Consider the following 19,518-nt stretch of genomic DNA (forward strand, 5'->3'; position numbering starts at 1 on the left):
ATGCAAAGTAGCTTCGGAATCTCCACTTAGACTAGTCACTGATTATGGTAGTAACACATCTTTTTTAATTAATTTGGTACAAAAACATTGGGGGATTTTGTCATCTGATGATACTTTGTGGGGTATGATACCCTCCAAATTTCTTTCTTTATATAGGAGGGGTAAGACATTGGGTGGATGGTTTAACTACTATAAAAATTCAGTGGAATTAAAACTGGTTTATAGCAAATCACATTGGATGGTCAACTTTTGCTAGGGTGTTAGCCTTGTGGACATTGTAGTTCTTGTAAATATGTTTGCAAAACTAAGCAATTTACTTCTCATGACACTTCTTGTGTATTTGACATTTATATTTATGGAAAGTGTGAGTCGGACTGAGTTATTTATTTAGCTATATGTACATGCCCCGCTTTTTAAGTTGGGCAAACTTTTCATCCATTGAAAATACATATTTCTGGACATCTTAGTGATGTTAGATGTCCTGTCCATCTAATGCCCTGTATAAACATACTATTAGGCATCCTACAGCCAAAGTTAATTTTGTGGTGATAGATATAATTATGCTTAGTAGGAAAGATAAGTCAGAATGGCATAATATATTAAACAAAAAAGAAAACAGTTGGATTATTAAATTAGGTGCACTTTTTCACCTGGGCTTAATGAATGTCTTTAATTAACCAATGATAGGGAGACTGTTGATATTTAAATGATGTGGGGATTATGTTGGTTATTGCACTGATGAAGGCAATATTGCCAAAATCGGTTTGCTGATCTTTTCTTTCTCTTTATATGTTTTTTTAACATTGTAATTAAATATTCCATGTGATAACTTTTGGGTGCTGGCCATTTGTTTTTTGGAGATCATTGGATTTTTGCCGTGCACCTATTCTGTACTGGGGGAGGGGTTGGTTGTTTCAACAGAAGGAGATACCATTTCCCATGTGTTTTGGATGACAGCTGTCATGATGTCCCACTGACATGATGAACTGTTGTGTGCCATGCTTTGGCAATACTGATGCCATGTGAGATCATGTACAGGTATATTATACTGTATCTATATGCAGTTCTCATTGTCTGACTGCATCAAACAGCAATATAGTATTAAACTATAATTAGTGGTACAAGTAATTTATTTAACAGTACACTATACCATGTATGCTGTATCTTACCTTTCCACATTCATTATTTATTTGCATAAGTTCACACCTTCCACAAATAGTTCCACATATTAACTGATTGCACATGTTTCTGCACATAGCTGGATCCATACTGACACACAATTGTTTCTTTGACATCTGGGCATTCACTGACTTACTGCTAATGTGCTGTAATGATACTTACAGGTGTGTCCTGTGCTCAGTAATGAGTAAGTTGGTTGACAAACACCTGCATTTGCTTATTCAACATTTGCATGGCAGTATGTGTATATGTGCTTGACATTCTTAGTGTGCTTACCTATGCATGCTGACGTTACATGATTGCACATTACTGTGTATGCGTGTTTTATACGTGGGTATTTATGTGGACATCAGAAATCATTTTGTCCATGTAGCATACATTTTCCATTTGCTTAAATGTATTTGGTGTGGCTTTTACATCACCCTGTGTGCTGTACACATTTTTTTTCAGTATGTCAATTTATCTTGTCCTGCTTTTCCCTCATGTGGGCCCAGATTGTCCACCTCCATTCCATCTTCATATTTCCTTTTATTTTGCATATCTGTTTGCCTTTGTTGCAGTTATTGACCATTGCCATGTATTATTTTGTTGAAATGGTGAACATGTGCCAAATGTATGGCCATTTTCCAATGTGGCACGTCTGCACACAAGTCTCTGGTCACTGCTTGCAATGCATCCTTATTCTCATTGTACTTGCATGTTGACCAGTGTACATTGCTGAAGTCCATGTTCACAACCTATTTTTTAAGCTGTAGTGTTATATTTTTGTATATATTCTTTCATGTCATTGGTATGTGTATGTGTATTGACGTTGATTTCATGTACGTTCTATTTAGGCTCTGATAGTGATAAATATACATCTACACCTGCCATGGCATATGTGTGTAGCATATATGCATTCATTACATGGTTGTTTGGGTTGTATGCACCTACTTGTGTATATAGTACATATTTTGTTGCTTTTCTGCAGTACTTCTGTTTGGCACTGTGATTGGTTGTTTGCCTTTCACATGCATGGTTTTAGGTTTGGTTCTGTCTTCTGCTGGATTTATCTAGCATTGTTAGACCTGCATTTGCTTGTCTGTGATGTTGCATGTCTTACACTTGAACTTCTGGCAGACTGCTTGGATTTGTGTTTATGTATCCAGTTTGTACTGTGATCCTTATTTATTACCCCCCCAACACACATTTACCATTGGTTATACACACCCAGGTATGACTACCACACAGTTTCAACATGTCATAATGTGATAGTGCATAGTTAAATATGTTTTTCTGCATTTCACCATGGCTGGTATGAATACCCATCCTGTTTGCTCATGTTGTGCCATCTGTGTAAATTACCTGTCCTTACTGTTTCTTTCCAACTTTTGTCTGTCATGTATTCCTTTGGTCTCCACCTCCCCACTATCAGGTACTACTTGATCAATGGCTACAAATTTAAACTTATGATCTGGGTTCAAGATAGTGTGTACTTAGCCTGGCTATAAATGGAAGTGATGTATGAATAATTCCTGTTTTAATCTGAAGAAGTCAAGTGTAACAACAGACAAAAGTGCTAATTAAACTTTGTATCCAGTTCACTGGCCAGTGTTCCTTTTCTTTACATTACTGGTTTTATCTGTGGTTGTTGGCCAAGTGCCAATTATGTATGAGTTTCTATATAGGAAAAACTGAATGGCACATAAGGCAGCATATTTATGAGCACCAATATCACATTAGTAAACAGAATATGATTAATGCCTTTTGGCAAAACATATCTTGGAAAAACCTGATCATTATTTTCCTTACTTGGTAATAGAACAATTATGTAAAATATTGGGGGGGGGGTCCATGGACATTAAAATTGGAAGAAAGGGAGCTTCTCTAGCAGTTGAGGTTGAACACTTATGCCTACCCAGGTTTAAGTGACTATTGTTCAGTGAAGTGTATTTTAAAACTCAAATTGCTGGAGAAGTGATAATTATGGAACTTGAATAATTCATTTTAAATTTGGATATTTTATCTTATTTATTTTTTGATATAGATGAATGTGTGAGGGCGTTTTTTATGTAAAAAGTTTGTTAACTTTGCTTATATGTACATAACATTGGGGCTTGAATGATACTGGAATTTTCTACTATTACTTTAAGAATGGGATGTGTATGTGATGTCACTGTTGAGAGGGATATTTAAAAGTGAAACTGAGTGTTTTCTATTGTCTGATGGAGTTCATTGGAGTAGAGTGAAAGAAAGCACTTACAATAAATTATTTTTGGTGCAGTTTATGGTGGAATTTCCTTCTTTACCATCCTTTGTTTTGTTTTTTTAAAAGTGTAGGCTGCCCATTGGAAGTTACAGTGCAAACTTCCAGAGATCTATTGGAGGGAATGACCTAGGGTTGCTATGTATAACTCTGTGAAAAGGATAAAAGATTATTGTGATTTTGTAGTTCAAGCCAAGCCTTTAAATATTAAATTGATTGCTTGCATAGTACTAGAGCTGGATAAAAGATCTCTTCACACAATGATTGGTAGCTCCACATCCTTTATGGCTGGAAATTGATAAGAGAACGTTATTTAGAAGCAAAACAAAACATTTCTGGTAAGAAAATCTTATTCTGTGGCATCTCATCAGCTGTTTGGTGCAGTTTCTGGACTGAATAATATTTTTTGATTGTTTTAAATGAAAAAGTTCACACTAGACTGACATCTTGTTATGACACACACCAACAGTATCCAGTTCTGCTGTCCTGTGCTGTTAGTACAGGTAACAGACACAAATGTTTGAAGTTAGGATGCAGTCTTAATTTAATACAAAATGGTAGCATAATTAGAACATTGTTACCCTTACTGCTTTTTCTTCCACAGTCCCAGCAGGACTCTGTATACATTGTGGGTATTGAACAGTCTTAATAGTACAAGATCTTAAATATGCGTGTGCATACAGACAGGCATTTAAAGTTATGGCCACTGTTATCATTAGTCATGCATGCACACCATACAAACATACACACAGAGAAGAAGGCTGGATCTAAAAGCCACAGTATTCTTCTCATTAATTGTTTAGACATATCCAGACCTCTAATTCTAGTGGCAGGCTTCCCTTAATGCATGCTTATTAGTTATATCTGTAAAGGATGCAAGAAAAATTCTCCATACTAAATGTCTAACATGTATAGCTTTTAACAAAAACATAATATTTCCACTCAGCATTTGCTGCTTGCATGGACATCATATAGACCAATGCTGTGTTGTGATATAAATGTATGCATGTAGTGTATTCATTGTCAAATGTTTACTAACCAATATGTCAGAACCAGGTGCTGTCAGTCATTGTGAGGCAACAGCTTTACAAAGGTGTGCATGAGAAGACAAAGGAAAAGTATACCTAGGGACTTACTCATTAAGACTCAATAACACATCAAAGTATGTTTATAAGGTGAATATTTCCATCTTTCTGTATAGCAATATGTAAACCAAGTAGTTTAACATAATAACCTGCTGTCTGCCATAAAATAGTTTTCTTTCTCTCTCTCACAAACATACAGACACTCAAAAAGTAAATGGAAGGTACTCCCCTGATTATTGCTTACTAAGGCAGTTGGAATTACAGGGTATTTTTTATCAATAAAAAATGCCTGCAAAGAAGCACAAAATTGCACTTTCAGAGTCACACAAGGGAAACTGAAAAGGGTATTTGTTGTGCAGCAGATGAACTTTAAAATGTTCATTTCTTTAAAGTCAAAATCATTTCTAAACTTTGCACAGAATGTTTCTTAAACCATGAAGCTTATACCAGAGTTACATGTAGGATTCTCTTGGTACAAGTAAGACTAGAAAGATAAGAATATGTTGTTTATTGTTATTTACTTTTGTTGTTGTTTAGTCATTTATTTAAGGCTGATTCATTTTTTTTTACAAATGAAAACTTTATTAGAACACCATAATGCAAAAATACATCAGCCATGTCATTTGGCTGCCAGAAAGATATTTTTGTGAACTCAAGGACTTTAGCACAGCAGGACTGTTTGTCTACAACTGCTTCTTTCTTTTTGTAAATGCATATTTATCAATTCAGTGATGTTGTCTGTTCATCTTAGCCTCTACCTCCACTGCTTCTTTTGTCTTTAATATATCCCAGTATCAGTGTCTTCTCTAGTGAATCCCACCTTTGCATTTTATGGCCAAATACTTGGATTTTAGTTTTACTATCAGATTTTTAAATGAATAGTTTAGCTGTGCTTCCTTAAGTATTGACTGATCTGGTGTTCTTGCAGTTCATTGGTTCATAGCTTCATGGGTTCATAGGAGGTTACTAGGCTATTGGCCCTAGGGCCTTTATAAGCCTATTCATGTTATACTCTTGTTCCCTTATTGACCAAGTTATATGGTCTATATTTGCAGCAGAAGTCTATGATCAGCACTGGCTGCCCTTAACCAAGTGGGACACAGGTAAATTTACAGTCTCCCATCCAGTTGTCTAAGTTATGCTTAAATAGGGTCATTGAGGAGCTCTGTTTTACATGAATTGGGAGTTTGTTCCAGAGGAGTGACAATCTCTTGGAGACATATCTGTCTGTCCAGCATGTCCTGTTAATGTTACAGGCTAAGTTAAGATCCTTAGAGAAAGTTAATCTTGTCCCATTTGCCTTACAAATGTGCAGCAATTTCATTAGGACAGGGTCCGAGACTGCTCTGTAAGCCAGGTGCAAGTTGCCTCTCAGCAGCCTATAAGATACAGAGTACAGTAACAGGGCCTTCAAGTCTGCCAATTTAGGCCATAACTAGATATTAGGCTGTCAGTCTGCAGACTATTTAACAAGCCTAGCCAATAATCAGAGGTCAGAATCAAACCCTATTCCTTGTATCTGTGGGGTGAAGATGTCAACCAATATGCCAACCCCTCCTTCATGGAGCTCTTAAAAGTTTATACCAGCACCATAATTCAAAAGCATTGCTTTTTCCAGTGTGCAGCCTTACTTATAGTCCAAACTCTCATAGCTGTATGTTATTACCAAGAAAACCATGACATTGACTATATGGACCTTTGACAACAATATGATGCTTCTGCCCTTAAATAAACAAAATTTGCTATAGGGGAACATACTCAGGAGCATGCTGAGGCAACATTCTAAACTCCACCTTGCAGGCATAAACTGTTTTATTCAGTGAAATTTTATGGGGCTATTAAAAGTTATAGTAGAATGTGTAGCCGAGCCATTTGTCTCCTGAAATGTTTTGAGCTGCAGTCTAAATTTATGGTGTGAAAGTGGACTGTAGCTGGATTTGGTTATCTGAGTTGTGCATGGAACTGCTACCAGTATGGTGGTGGAGTCACAAGGTACTTTCACAAGCCAAATTTTACAGTATGAGGTACTGGTAAAATTAACTTATTTAAAGGAAAACCCCACCTTAAAACTAGAAAATCTATTTTTTCACTCTGTCTCTTTTTTCTGATTTATTTTAACATCTTAAAATCACTTTAATAGCTTCTTACAGAATTTTAATATCTTTTCTGCAAAATGGCTGTCAACGGGGCTTAACATCTCAATGTGATCTTATTTTTCTTCAAGCCTTTCTCTTCCCCATAATCTATTTCAAGCCCATTTTATATGAGCCACGCTAGGCACAAGGAAGTAGTGGTGTATTCCCATTCCACTGGCATATAATGGGATCAGTGTCAGTCACTGTCATTTTAAATACTGTCTGTAACAGGGCTGATTCTTATATTTCTTGAATGGAAGCAACATCCTTGACCTGGTTATTACTAACATCCTTGACCTGGTTATTACTAACATGGGCAACTGTTGCTCTACACCCTGGTTACATCCGACAAAAAAATAATCACTATGGAAATCCACATCTCACCCACACCCCTCGCAAAGGTAATCACAATGAAAAACTTCTCCAAGTCTGACTTTGGACTCCTAAAAACAGAGATGGCTAACGTAAAGAAAAGGCAAAATGATAATATTCCCACACAGTTTAATGTAAGCGCTTTTGTACACAAAAGTTACATGCACTTCTTCAGGCATTAATTTCTCCCAAAATACAACTGTTTTATAATCCACTTGACTAATTAATTAATAAATTAATTGAATAATTGATTAAATCAATCAATGAGTACATTATATGAAGTCATTTCATGGAAGTAGCATTTCATAAAAAATGTATTACTTAAATATAAAAAGTATTCATAATGTGGTTAAAACCAAAATATAATCTAAGATAAAAATCCTTATTCAAACTACTTAATATTACTAACACTCATACGTGAAAGATGTATAGGAGAGATTGGTTGACATAATATATCATGTCTCCAATGCTCTTAATTTTAAGACATTTGATAGAACATGTTTCATTCAATCCAGTAAAAACATGTGCATTTGTCGGCAGTTGCCACTTTAATTCCCTTTCTTTGAGCCTAAGCACCCATGGCCCACCTCTTATATTCCTGTCAACTTGTTCTAATATAGTGAATAAAAAGCTATGGGACTGACATTCTGCTATAGGCCTAGCTAGGGCATTGGTGCTAGAATTTTTAGCTATGTTATAGATCTGTGGTGGTGGTGCTGCGGTAGTGTTGTCATCTCACAGTAAGATGTTGTCCTGATCGATTCTCAGCTAGAGCGTCTTCTGTGTGGAGACATGCATGAATGGGCATATGTTCATTGAAGATTGTGCGTCAGGGCTGGCAACTCAGCACGTAAAAGTCTACTGCCAATCATTAGCGGACCAGAGTTTTGCTGTGGCAACCTTTAACCGGGAAAAGCCGAAAGACATAACAAATATAAATGCTCATATATACGCTGTTTAAAACGGCATTCTGTCTTGCCTAGATAAAAAGCTGGGCATTGACAACAGGAAGCCGAGTATACTATGCCTTGGCTTTCACAATTAAAATTTCCTTTTATATTATATTTAATGCCCTTTATTTGCACATATGCTCCTGTCTGAATGTACTTACAGTAATGGCATCACCCACACTTATACATGCCCCACATGTGACTATGACTGATCCTACGTGTTTCTAAAAGGGCTTTTAAGTTAAGCCCTTTTCTGCAGGTCACCAAAGGTCTCGTCACTAATACACTCTCAATGGAACGATCTTCCAAAATAAACTCCCAATTGTTTACTAGGGCATTTTTGAGATCTACAGCATTAATGGAATAGTCTGTTAAAAAACTAGACACATAATTATTTGATGAGTTACTATTCACAGATTCATCAAAGTCTCTAATATTCGTTAGGCTGGAAGATGGTTCTTCTAGAACATAGCCCTTTGTTAAGATTGGTTTGAAGTGGCCTTACCTTTTTTTTGGCTTTGACTTCAACAGTCAAGTGTTCAATAAGATTTTCTGGGTATGCTCGCTTTATGAACATATTTCTTAAAGGATCACACTCTTTGAAAAATTCTTCATCACTAGAAATCATTTGGATGCTCTAATCAGCTGGCTCTTAACCACTCCTCTCTTCTGATGATAAGGGTGATTACTTTGAAACTGCAGGAAACAGTTGGAATATGTGGGATTCCTATATATTTGTAATCCATATCTGTTGTGTTCCCCATCCTTAAAAAGTTTGATATCCAGAAAATTGATTTCCTTATTATTGAATTGAAAAGTAAATTCCAGAAAATTAGTAAAGCCAGTCATCACTTTCACTAACTGGGTTGCTAGATTTTCATCACCTTTTAGAATAAAAAACATATCGTCTTAGTATCTTGTATACCAAGCAACTTTGCTTTGAAAAAGTGGATTTGGGAATAGAAATGTTCTTTCCCAAAAAGCCATGATGGCATTAGCAAAATTACCCCCACATGGGGACCCCATAGCAACCCCTGATTTCTGTAAAAAATATTCCCCTTTAAACATGAAAAAGTTGTTGTTCAAAACAATATCCAACAACATGATAATAAGATCTATTTCTTGGCCTTCTATCTGCTTAATAAGTAGAAATTCACATACCCATTCCTAACCTATGTCCTGAGGTATGACTGTATAAAGATCTTTTATGTCGACTGTCAAAAAATTATAGGAAGGATCAAAGGGTTATTTATTAAGATGGTCCAGAAAGGCTCAGGAATCATGACAGATTTGTTTTTCTGTCTGCAAGGGAATTTTTAACGTTGAGTCTACCCATTTGGCACAAGCATATGTGATGGACTTACGGCCATCCATTATAGGGCGAAATGGTGGGTCATTAAGGTTCTTGTGAATTTTCGGTGTTCCAAAAATAACTGGAATGAGGGGCGCAGGCATACTCAAATATTGGTATGTGTCCATAGAAATACTGGCGTCTACAAATAGGTCACTAAGATAAGATCTTATACGTGCATACGCCTGATTCAGTTCATTCAGTGATACTTTTTCATAATTGTTACTTTTTAGCTTGCCATATGTTTTCCTATCATACTCAGTTTGATCCATGAAAATAATACCTCCCCCTTGTCAGGTTGCATGACCCGGATGTTATGAACTTTCAACTACATTATAAATTCTCTTTCTGCTCTTGTAATATTATTAGCTTGCCTTTGAAAAATATTCTGATTGCCAATCACAGATCTAAAATGGACTTAATTGATTTTCTCAAATAAAGCCAAAGTCCCTTGTAATGGGGGGTTGAAAATACTAGACACTTTTTCATTGCTTATGATGCTATTATTCCTACCAATCATAACATTCAAATTAAGCTTACGGACAAAAACTTTAAGATCACAGATCGTTTTGGCTATATTAGCTCTACAGCTGGGCACAAAATTGAGGCCTTTAGCTAAAAAAATTACCATTAACTGTGAAACATGAATAGAACTATAGTTATAAATTTTAAAGTCCCCTTGGTCACTTTGATAGATAGTCAATTTATTGGAAACAGAAGCATTAACTACCTCTTGTGGCATGTGCTCTTCCTCTTCTATTGATTACTGAATCAGTTGTTGTAAGATCCCTGATTGCTGTTCTTGTTATCTACCTGGTGAAAACCCTGGCCATTGTTATTTTGTTCGTTATTTATGTAGTTCCCATGAGTTGTATTACTGGCCCCACCGTGTTGGCATTGTTGGTTTGCCATGATGCGTTCACTGCGCTGGACGGTTTGAAATTGGTTATTTGTTTCAAGTTCTGCAACCGTGATATCATCAGGATGTAGTTCGATCTGATTTTCTGTTGCTATGGGACCCATTGTGTTAGAGGAAGCTTTATTCCTGATTTCTGGGGGATCTGGATAAGCCTTATTTTGATCATAGTCCAATTTATCCCTGCGTAACTTACGTGTTTTAGTATCTGTGATCTTCATAATTAGGGAATCAATACTCAAAAATATCCTTCTAAAATCAAACTCATATCTATTAAATTTTGGGTCTGTTTTTATTTCTTTGCCCAATACTTCTAATTGGGCTTGCAATTCTTCCATTTGTTTGTCATAATTAGTTATTAACACTTCGAGGAATTCAAGTCCTTGCCTATTAAACATTTCTAATAAATGTAAATGAAAGTCAGAATTTTTATTAAGTCCAGAAGGATACTTCCATTGCCTGAGCCCTTTTGGAACTAATTTGAATTTTATACATTCCCTAAAATAGAGAATTTCTATCTGTAATTTCTTAAATTTTAACAATTTACTATCAAAGACTTTCAAATTAGAGACAATGTTTTTTTGCAACCACATCCGATTCACTTTCATTGTTGTGCGAACCGGCTGACCCCAGATGTAGTGGCATTTTTATAAAATCCATTAAAGATGGAACTGTTGCCCTGTTGTATGTCGTAGAGACATCCTGAATATCAGGATTCGGTAGTCTTGGCTGGTTAGGAACATCGCCACTCGCTGTTGACATGCCAGGAATGGAAGTAAGAATTGAGGCTCAGACTGCCTCTGAAAAAGTAGGCATTCCATTAGGGCTATTTGATGCCCTTGATCGGCTGAAATTATCCTGTTTGGAAATTCTCCTCAACAGGTCTTCCACTTGACTGGTTATTTGTTGAATGAGAGCAGTCAGGGCTCCTACGGCATTCGCCTCGGTAGTAGAACCTCCAAGGCTACAAGGGGTGGATTCTTGTGTAAACATAGACTGGGATGGCGGACTGTTACCATTTGCCATCAAATCTCCGAATTATGTCAGACAGAAAAAACACAAACTAGTAAATCCAAAGGAAAGGCAAAACGATAATATTCCCACACGGTTTAATGTAAGTGCTTTAGTACACAAAATTGCATGCACTTCTTCAGACATTAATTTCTCCCAAAATGCAACTGTTTTATAATCCACTTGACTAATTAATTAATAAATTAAGTGAATAATTGACTAAATCAATCAATGAGTACATATGAAGTCATTTAATGGAAGTAACATTTCATAAAAAATGTATTACCTAAATATAAAAAGTATTCATGTGGTTAAAACCAAAATATAAACTAAGATAAAAATCCTTATTCGAACTACTTATTATTACTAACACTCATACATGAAAGATGTATAGGAGAGCTTGGTTGACATAATACATCATCTCTCCAATGCTCTTAATTTTAAAAGACATTTGATAGAACATGCTTCATTCAATCCATGAAAAACAGATGCATTTGTCAGCAGTTGCCACTTTAATTCCCTTTCTTCAAGCCTAAGCTCCCATGGCCCACCTCTTATATTCCTGTCAACTTGTTCTAATATAGTGAATAGGTGGTTAACTTCACGGCACCCATGTCAATGGAAAATAGATGCATGACTGCCAAATCATACACCAATGGACTGTACAAACACGTACATAAATGCATGGAAATAGCCATACCCAACAGAACCAAGACGCACTACTCCAAAAAAAGGAAGCCAATCTGGTGGTCCCCTGCCATTAATAAACTTTACAATAGAAGGAAGAAACTGTTGCAGAAAAAGGTGAAGTTCCAAGACTGGAAAAACTCCCTTATTAGCCTCAAAAAAAGTTGAGAGCCTTCGTCAAAACCTCTAAAGCCAGCTATGAAGGCAGATTTGCAGCAGACACTAAAAACAACCACAAAGCCTTCTATAGTTATATCAATCTCCACAGCAATATTCAGGTTTGCTCTGAGTTACTGCACAATGGTACCTCCTATACTGAGCCAACAGATATTGCCAGCATACTGGCCAACAGATTCAGTGCCAATTTTACCCGTCTCTCCCCCCCAAAGGACCAATCGCAATACTGGAGGAATGCCGGGCACCAATCATTACTGCAGCACACGTTAAAGCTGCATTGTCCAAGGCCAAGAATACAGCTTCCATGGGACCCGAGCATATCCCTGGATTTGTTCTACATGAACTAGAAAGTGAACTGGCACTACATCTGTGTGCCCTGGTTAATCACAGCCTCACCTCAGGCTTTGTCCCTACCGAATGGTACACTGCTACAGTTATCCCTCTCCATAAAGGGGGAGTGACTACAGACCCTGGGAATTATCGCCCCATTAGCCTTACGAGTCTGATATGTAAGGCTATGGAGCACATCATCATGGACCTAATTAACAAGGATATAGGGAATCTTCAAACTCTAGATCCCACTCAATTTGTTTTTGTAAAAGCTAGATCATGCCTGTTCAACCTGGTTGACTTCTTTGAGTCAATCACCAGAGCTGTGGATGAGGGCAAGGCAGTTTATACAGCCTACCTCAATCTGGCCAAGGCCTTTGTTACCATTCCCCACTCAGGAATTATTGATAAACTCACCAAACTAGGCTTCAACCCCGTATCACTAGGTGGGTTGCAAATTGGCTCACTGATAGAACCCACAGTGTGAAAGTAGCAAAATCCAAGTCAGACTGCTGACCAGTCACAAGTTGAGTCCCACAGGGATCTCCTGGGTCCTCTCCTGTTTGGCATCTACTTCTCAGAAGTCCAGGTCAACACTGAGGAACTCTGGCTGACCAAGTTCACAGATGACTGCAAGCTGGGAGCCATTATTAACTCCCCAAGTGATGCAGACATCATACAGAATGGCCTCACTGAGACCAATGACTGGTATCGAAACGTTGGCCTTAAGCTTAACGCCAAAAAATGCATCTTCATCCCCTTTGGGAAAAACTCAGTTACCACTAATTACTACATCAATGAGAGCCCACTGAACACTGAAGGCATTATAAGAGATCTGGGGACACAGGTTGACAGCAACCTCTCCTTTGACCACCACATTGCCACTGTGGTCAGAAAGTCTGTCTTTGTGGCATATCTCATTACCAAAGGTTTTTCATCCAGGAAGAAAGAGGTCATCATCTCTCTCTACTCTTCCCTCATTAGGCCAATCTTCAAGTATAATGCCACATTTGGCATATACCTCACTAGACACATGCAACAGCTTGAATGGTCAAAAATGTACCTCACAAAGAGGATCCTAGGTCTTAAACATGTCCTACAAGGACAGACTCAAAAAACTCCAGCTATTCTCTGTTTCATATCGTCTACTAAGAGGCGATCTCTGCTTGACTTACAAAGCCATGTCTGACCCAGCTCTGTTAGAAACGCTACATCTAAAGAAATACCAATCCCTCTGTACCACACACTCCGGAGACCTCAACCTCATTACCACAATCAACAGAACATGCTGGAGGGCAGGTTCATAACCCAGAGACTGCCCATGCTCTGGAACAGACTTCCCATACTTGTGAGAAATCTTGATGAGTAGATGGGAAATGGAAAGTTCACCCCAGGGATCATTCCAGTGGCTCTATTTGATATCGGCACTGGGAACTAACTTCAGGCGGCATGATGCCAGGGCACTTTTATGGGCTACACTTGTAAAGGCTCCAGGGCCATTAGCCTAGTACACATCTATGAACCTATGAACTTGTATGTGTTTCAGGGGATGTTTTACAGTATACTAAGGAATTATACAGCTGCAACCAAAACAGTTGCTAAATTGCAGGCCTTTGTTCAAAGTATCCTTTTGTAGTCCAAGGTGAATTGACAGCCCCTCCCCCTACCCTTTGGTAAATGTGCTGATACTTTACAAGAATTACAAGAAAAATATTCTTTGACTTTTAAACTAAAACATAAGACAGGTAGGAATCAGAAAATCCAGACACAAATAATTAGTGCTTTTGTTCTATTAAAAGTAAACCAGAACTTCTTCAGAAAAAATTTAAAACAACCACACTCCACCATTTAAAAGAAATGCCAATAAGGCACATGAAAAAACTAGCCAGTAAAATCAACAAACCTGAAGGTGTGTTAATTTGACTTTTCTCTAAATGTCACATATATCTTTGATACTACATTCAAGTCATCTTAAAATGTAAAGTAGTATAAACAACAAACATTTAAAGTTTAAAGTTTAGCATTTCAACACTGCAATGCTGCTTATGTAAATTTGTCAAAAGAGGTGACAACTGCTTTTGAGTCAGTGGCTGATTTAATTGCTTTGTTTTGCTCTGAAAGGCATGGCTACATTAGAAGCAGCTGTGAATCAGTGCACATTCTCTTCCTTTCTGCAATACAGACAATGGAAAACAGTTTCACAACTTTCTGTCTTATTTATAGCAGCCTGAGCTCTTGACTAAAGATTTTTCTGTGTCTGTGGTATGTCATGCAAGTATAGACAAATTCCTCTGCAACTCATTAGAGAAGTTAAACTTAAAAAACATATAGTGGATGGTCTTTCCCCTTCCTTTGACACCAAAGTGAGGAAATGAAAGTTTTATAGAGTACAAGCTGGCTTCACATGCCTACACAGTACTGGAATCATATTTTAGGGAGAAAAGCAACCTTAGAGTTCTGTTAAAATGTAGGAGAATGTGGAGTTTTCCTTTAATACAGCAAGTATTGACCAATACAACAATAATTAAAAAGACTTCATCCAGATATCATTGTGGCTCGCAGGAAACATTGAAAAGATACAAAACTGCAGAAAGAGTTCCCAATCCATAGGAATAATCTGTATTTATATGTGCAACAAATTACTACACAGTGACTGACTCTAAAATTGGAAAGTCTAGAAGATAGAAACCAGAGGTGCTTCATATGAGTATCTGGAGTTGCTGAAGGAGCCCAGTCTGTGCCATTTATAAGGCAGGAAGTAAAGAGAGTATTTAGCTTGTCTTCTCCTCTGGCAATTGAAAGAGTATATTGCATTATTTTTAAGGTGAGATCACCAAAGAGCTCTAGATACTTAATTTTGCCAAATTTTTGTAATTATAGTGATGAATACACAAAGACACTAGTGTAATGTAATACCTTTTATATTCCAACATAAGTTTTGGAATAATTCAGGATTTTGAGCTGGCATAAGCCCTTTGTCAATAACTCCTGACAAAGGTCTCATGCCAGCTTGAAAGCAGCCACAATAGAGTTTATTCTCTGGTATTGAACTTAGTGAATATGCCATATCAAGGTTGTTTACCCTACCTTTTATTGTTTGTCCTAGTTATGGAAACTTTTATTTATTTGCATCAATGGATACCAGAGGTGGGGGTATGTTTTACCAAAAGGAACTGTTTTAGTTCCTTATGGCTTGCAGTTGATTGGGTTATACGGGCAACAGATCTGTAGAATTGTTCACATACTGGATTAATGGTATCGGATGAGTTTATTAAAGTGTTGAGACTTACCCTTAATATACACAGTTTGGCTATTTTTCATTCAAATTATCACCGTATGGTCATTAAAACCATCTTGTGGGTTTTGGTATACCCATTTTTCATCAGACAACCTATATGAAAATTATTCTTAACAGATCAATTGAAAGCATACTTAAGGATAATGCAGACAGGTATTTAAAACAATTAACTGGATAATTATTGGGTTGGAAGCAACTAAATATTCCATAGCTAGTTAATGTTAAAGTAACACATATGGATGTTTTCCTTAAATCTTTATAAGTGGTGTGACATCCTCCAAAAATGGAATTTACCCCATTCCCCAATAAAGTACAGTAGCTGATTTCAGTTTTTTTGTAGGAGAAGATTACATGTGTTGCTAGAAAGACACTGATGGTAAAGCTGGGTCATAGGGTAGTTAATCTTCCCAATTTTCAGTATTATGCCTATGTGACATTGTTGCAGTGTTTACTGGCCAGAAACAATCTCCAGCCTATTTGGCTTATTCCAGAACTCTGGCTACTACATCAGGTCAGTATGAGCCCTGCATTGCAAGGAACAGGGAGACTTTGGAATCCAGCAGGTTAAAAGAAAAATGTATGGAAAGGATTTTTTTTTGGTAATGAGGACCATAGCATTTTCAATAGGATATGAGGCACAGACAGATATAAGATAGGGTCAGAGTGGATTTTTGGATGGATTGGATCGAGACAGGGCTAATCTATTGGCAAATTTAGTGAACCGGGATTTCAGGGTTTTCCTTCCCTTTCCTTTTTTTTTTTTCAAAACAGGTTTATTGTTTTAACATATAAGAGAAATATCATAACAATTTTATACAAGTAATTAAAAATAGGTATTATTATAATATTCAACAAAACAACTAAAGTATTTACAAAGACATCCACTACAATCAGATCAATTAATTAAACTAAAATACCATGCTATTGAAATTAGAATTTTTTTAACAAATTTTGTAAATTATCCCATACAATATAATATGATGTTTTTCTAGTTGTTCTCATTCTAATTGTGCTTATTTCCATATGGCACATTATATTCATAACATTTTTAAATTCATTGAACGAAGGAGGTGTATCTGAAATCCAATTTCTAGTTATTATTTTCCTGGCCACTGCTAGGATAGACCATAACAAGGGAAGCTTAATCTTTTAACACATTGAGGTACAGGTGTGTTGAATAATATAAGAGACTTAGAAATAATGAAATTATCTGTAAAAAGAGCCTGCAAAAATTCATTAATTGACTTCCAGTATTCTTTCAACTTCATACAGTCATAAAACATATGAGCCCAGTCAGCATTAATTTCTACATTACATCTCTTACATAGATTATCTTTATTATTTATTTTATTCACCATCAAAGGTGTATAAAAAGATCTATGTAAAAATTTCCATGTATAAAGTCTCCAGACAATGGAAGATGTAGTTCTATAAGCAGATTCCAATATATATTGTTTATCTTGTTGAGTTGGTGGGTCCCCATTAATAGAGGTGAAATAATTCCAGTATGAATCTACACTGTAAAAAGTTTCTTGTCTGATAATTTTATGTATATATGAAAGTTTACCTTTATCAGAAACTTTATGCTGTAAATTTAATATCAAGTAATCAATCAGTTTTGGAATAGATTATTTAACTGTTATAGACATTAGATCTATTCTATCAATGAGATGTTGTCTAAAGATCTGAACCTCTAACCAGCAAGTTTCTCTTAGATCAAATTCTTGTTTTAAGAAATCTAGATTTTTAACTTTATTATTAGATACCAGCTGATACCAGTACTTTAGATCATTATCTATAGCTAAATGAGCTCCTTCAGAAGTAGATGACATAAGCATATCCTGAGTATACATTATAGGGAATACAATAAAATTCCATTCCCTATACTTAGGGTGCATGAATATAAAGTTAAGATAACTAATAATAATATTTAATGGGTAACAAACCATATGTTTAGGTGTAATAGGTGAAGTATAAAATTCCTTTAGCAACCACAACATGGAGTTATTTACAATCATATTTTTATGTGTTAAGGAGATTTTCATGAAGTGCATACTAATTAGCTCCCAATAATCTTTCCATTTTGCGATATATGACTGATCTATTAATAAAGTAATAACTTTTATAATAGAAGAGATAATATATAAATTAAAGTCTGGAAAAGAAATACCCCTTGAGACCAGCTATTAGTATGTTTCTTTAATGCAATCCTAGGTCTATTAGGTGCCCATAAGAAATTTAACATTAGTGTATTCAGTTTCTTGATAATTATTTTGTAGGTGAAAGTATTATTGATTGTATTAAGTATAAAATCTTGGGGAATATTATCATTTTAATAATTGTAAGTCTCTCCTCCATAGTAAAAACATATTATTCCAGGTATTAAAAGATTTTGTATATTAAGAAAACAGGTATTATAGTTATTATATATAATAGATTTAATATCTTTAGATAGTATTATACCTAAATAAGTTATCTGACCTGAATTGGGTACATATTTAGTAAAATCACTAATGAGAATATTTTTTCGTGTATATATAGGTAGTATTTTAGTTTTTCTTCATTGAATATTAAACCAGAAATACTTTTAAAATTCATCATTTTATCAAATAAAGACTGCATAGAAGAATTAGATCCTGCTGATGTAATTAGAACATCATCTGCAAAAGTTGAATTTTGATGTTGTATTTTCATCTATTTCAAAACCCTCTATGTCAGTACATTTTCTAATCAAATTAGCCCAAGGCTCCATTACTAAAGTGAATAATAGTGGAGAAAGTGGACATCCTTGCTTTGTACCTTTAAGAATGGGTATTTTTGTGAAACATATGTTCCTACCTTAATATAAGCCAGCTCCTTTGTATAAATGCTCAATTAAATTTACAAATGCATCAGAGAAGTTTGTGCATTTCAGTAAGGTAAACAGATAGTCTCAACTTACTGAATCAAATGCTGAACCTATATCAAGACTAATAAGTGTTAAATCTTTCTTTTTCCTATTTGCAAAATCAATTAATGTTAAAGTTCTTCTTATATTACCAAAAGTATTTCTATTTACAATGAAGCCCGTCTGATCTATATCTATAATGCTGGGGATGATTGTCTTCAATCTATCAGCAAAAATACTCATAAACATTTTATAATCAACATTAAGTAATGAGATGGGTCGATATGAAGAACATCTAGTTGGATCTTTATTAGGTTTTAAAATTGGTGAAATAAATGTATATTGCCAAGATGGGGGGGTTATTAACTCAGTGTGGGCCAAAATAAAAACCTTATGTATTAATGAATATGTAGTTTTAGAAAGGATTTTATATATCTCTGGTATAATACCATCATTACCCGGTGCTTTGTTTGATTTAAGCTTATTTATTTGTGTAATAACTTCTGTATATGAAATACTCTTGTCCAATAGTTTAATCTGTTGTTTATTAAGCTTTTTATTCATGTTTGTGGTTATAAACTCCTTTATTTTATCTTTAGGTTCCATGTTAATGTTGTTATGGTTAATCTTGTGAAAGTGATTTCTAAATTCATCCAGTATTTCTGGTATACTAGAAACATTCTTCTTTTTCTTTAGAGAAAAGATTTCTTTGATATGGTTTTGTTTATTCAATCTTTTTGTTTTATTTTTAAGTCTATGTAAGTATTTGGGGCTTATTGAATAAGACAAAACTTATATTTCTCTAAAGTTATTTTAACTTTATGAGTTAAAATTTCTTTGTATTTCTCATTTAGTTTGTTTATTTCTTCAATAACTTTCTTGTCCATAATATTTT

This window comes from Protopterus annectens, chromosome 3.part1 (assembly GCF_019279795.1).
Source record: "Protopterus annectens isolate FY-2018-M chromosome 3.part1, PAN1.0, whole genome shotgun sequence".
NCBI classification, from domain to species: Eukaryota; Metazoa; Chordata; order Ceratodontiformes; family Protopteridae; genus Protopterus; species Protopterus annectens.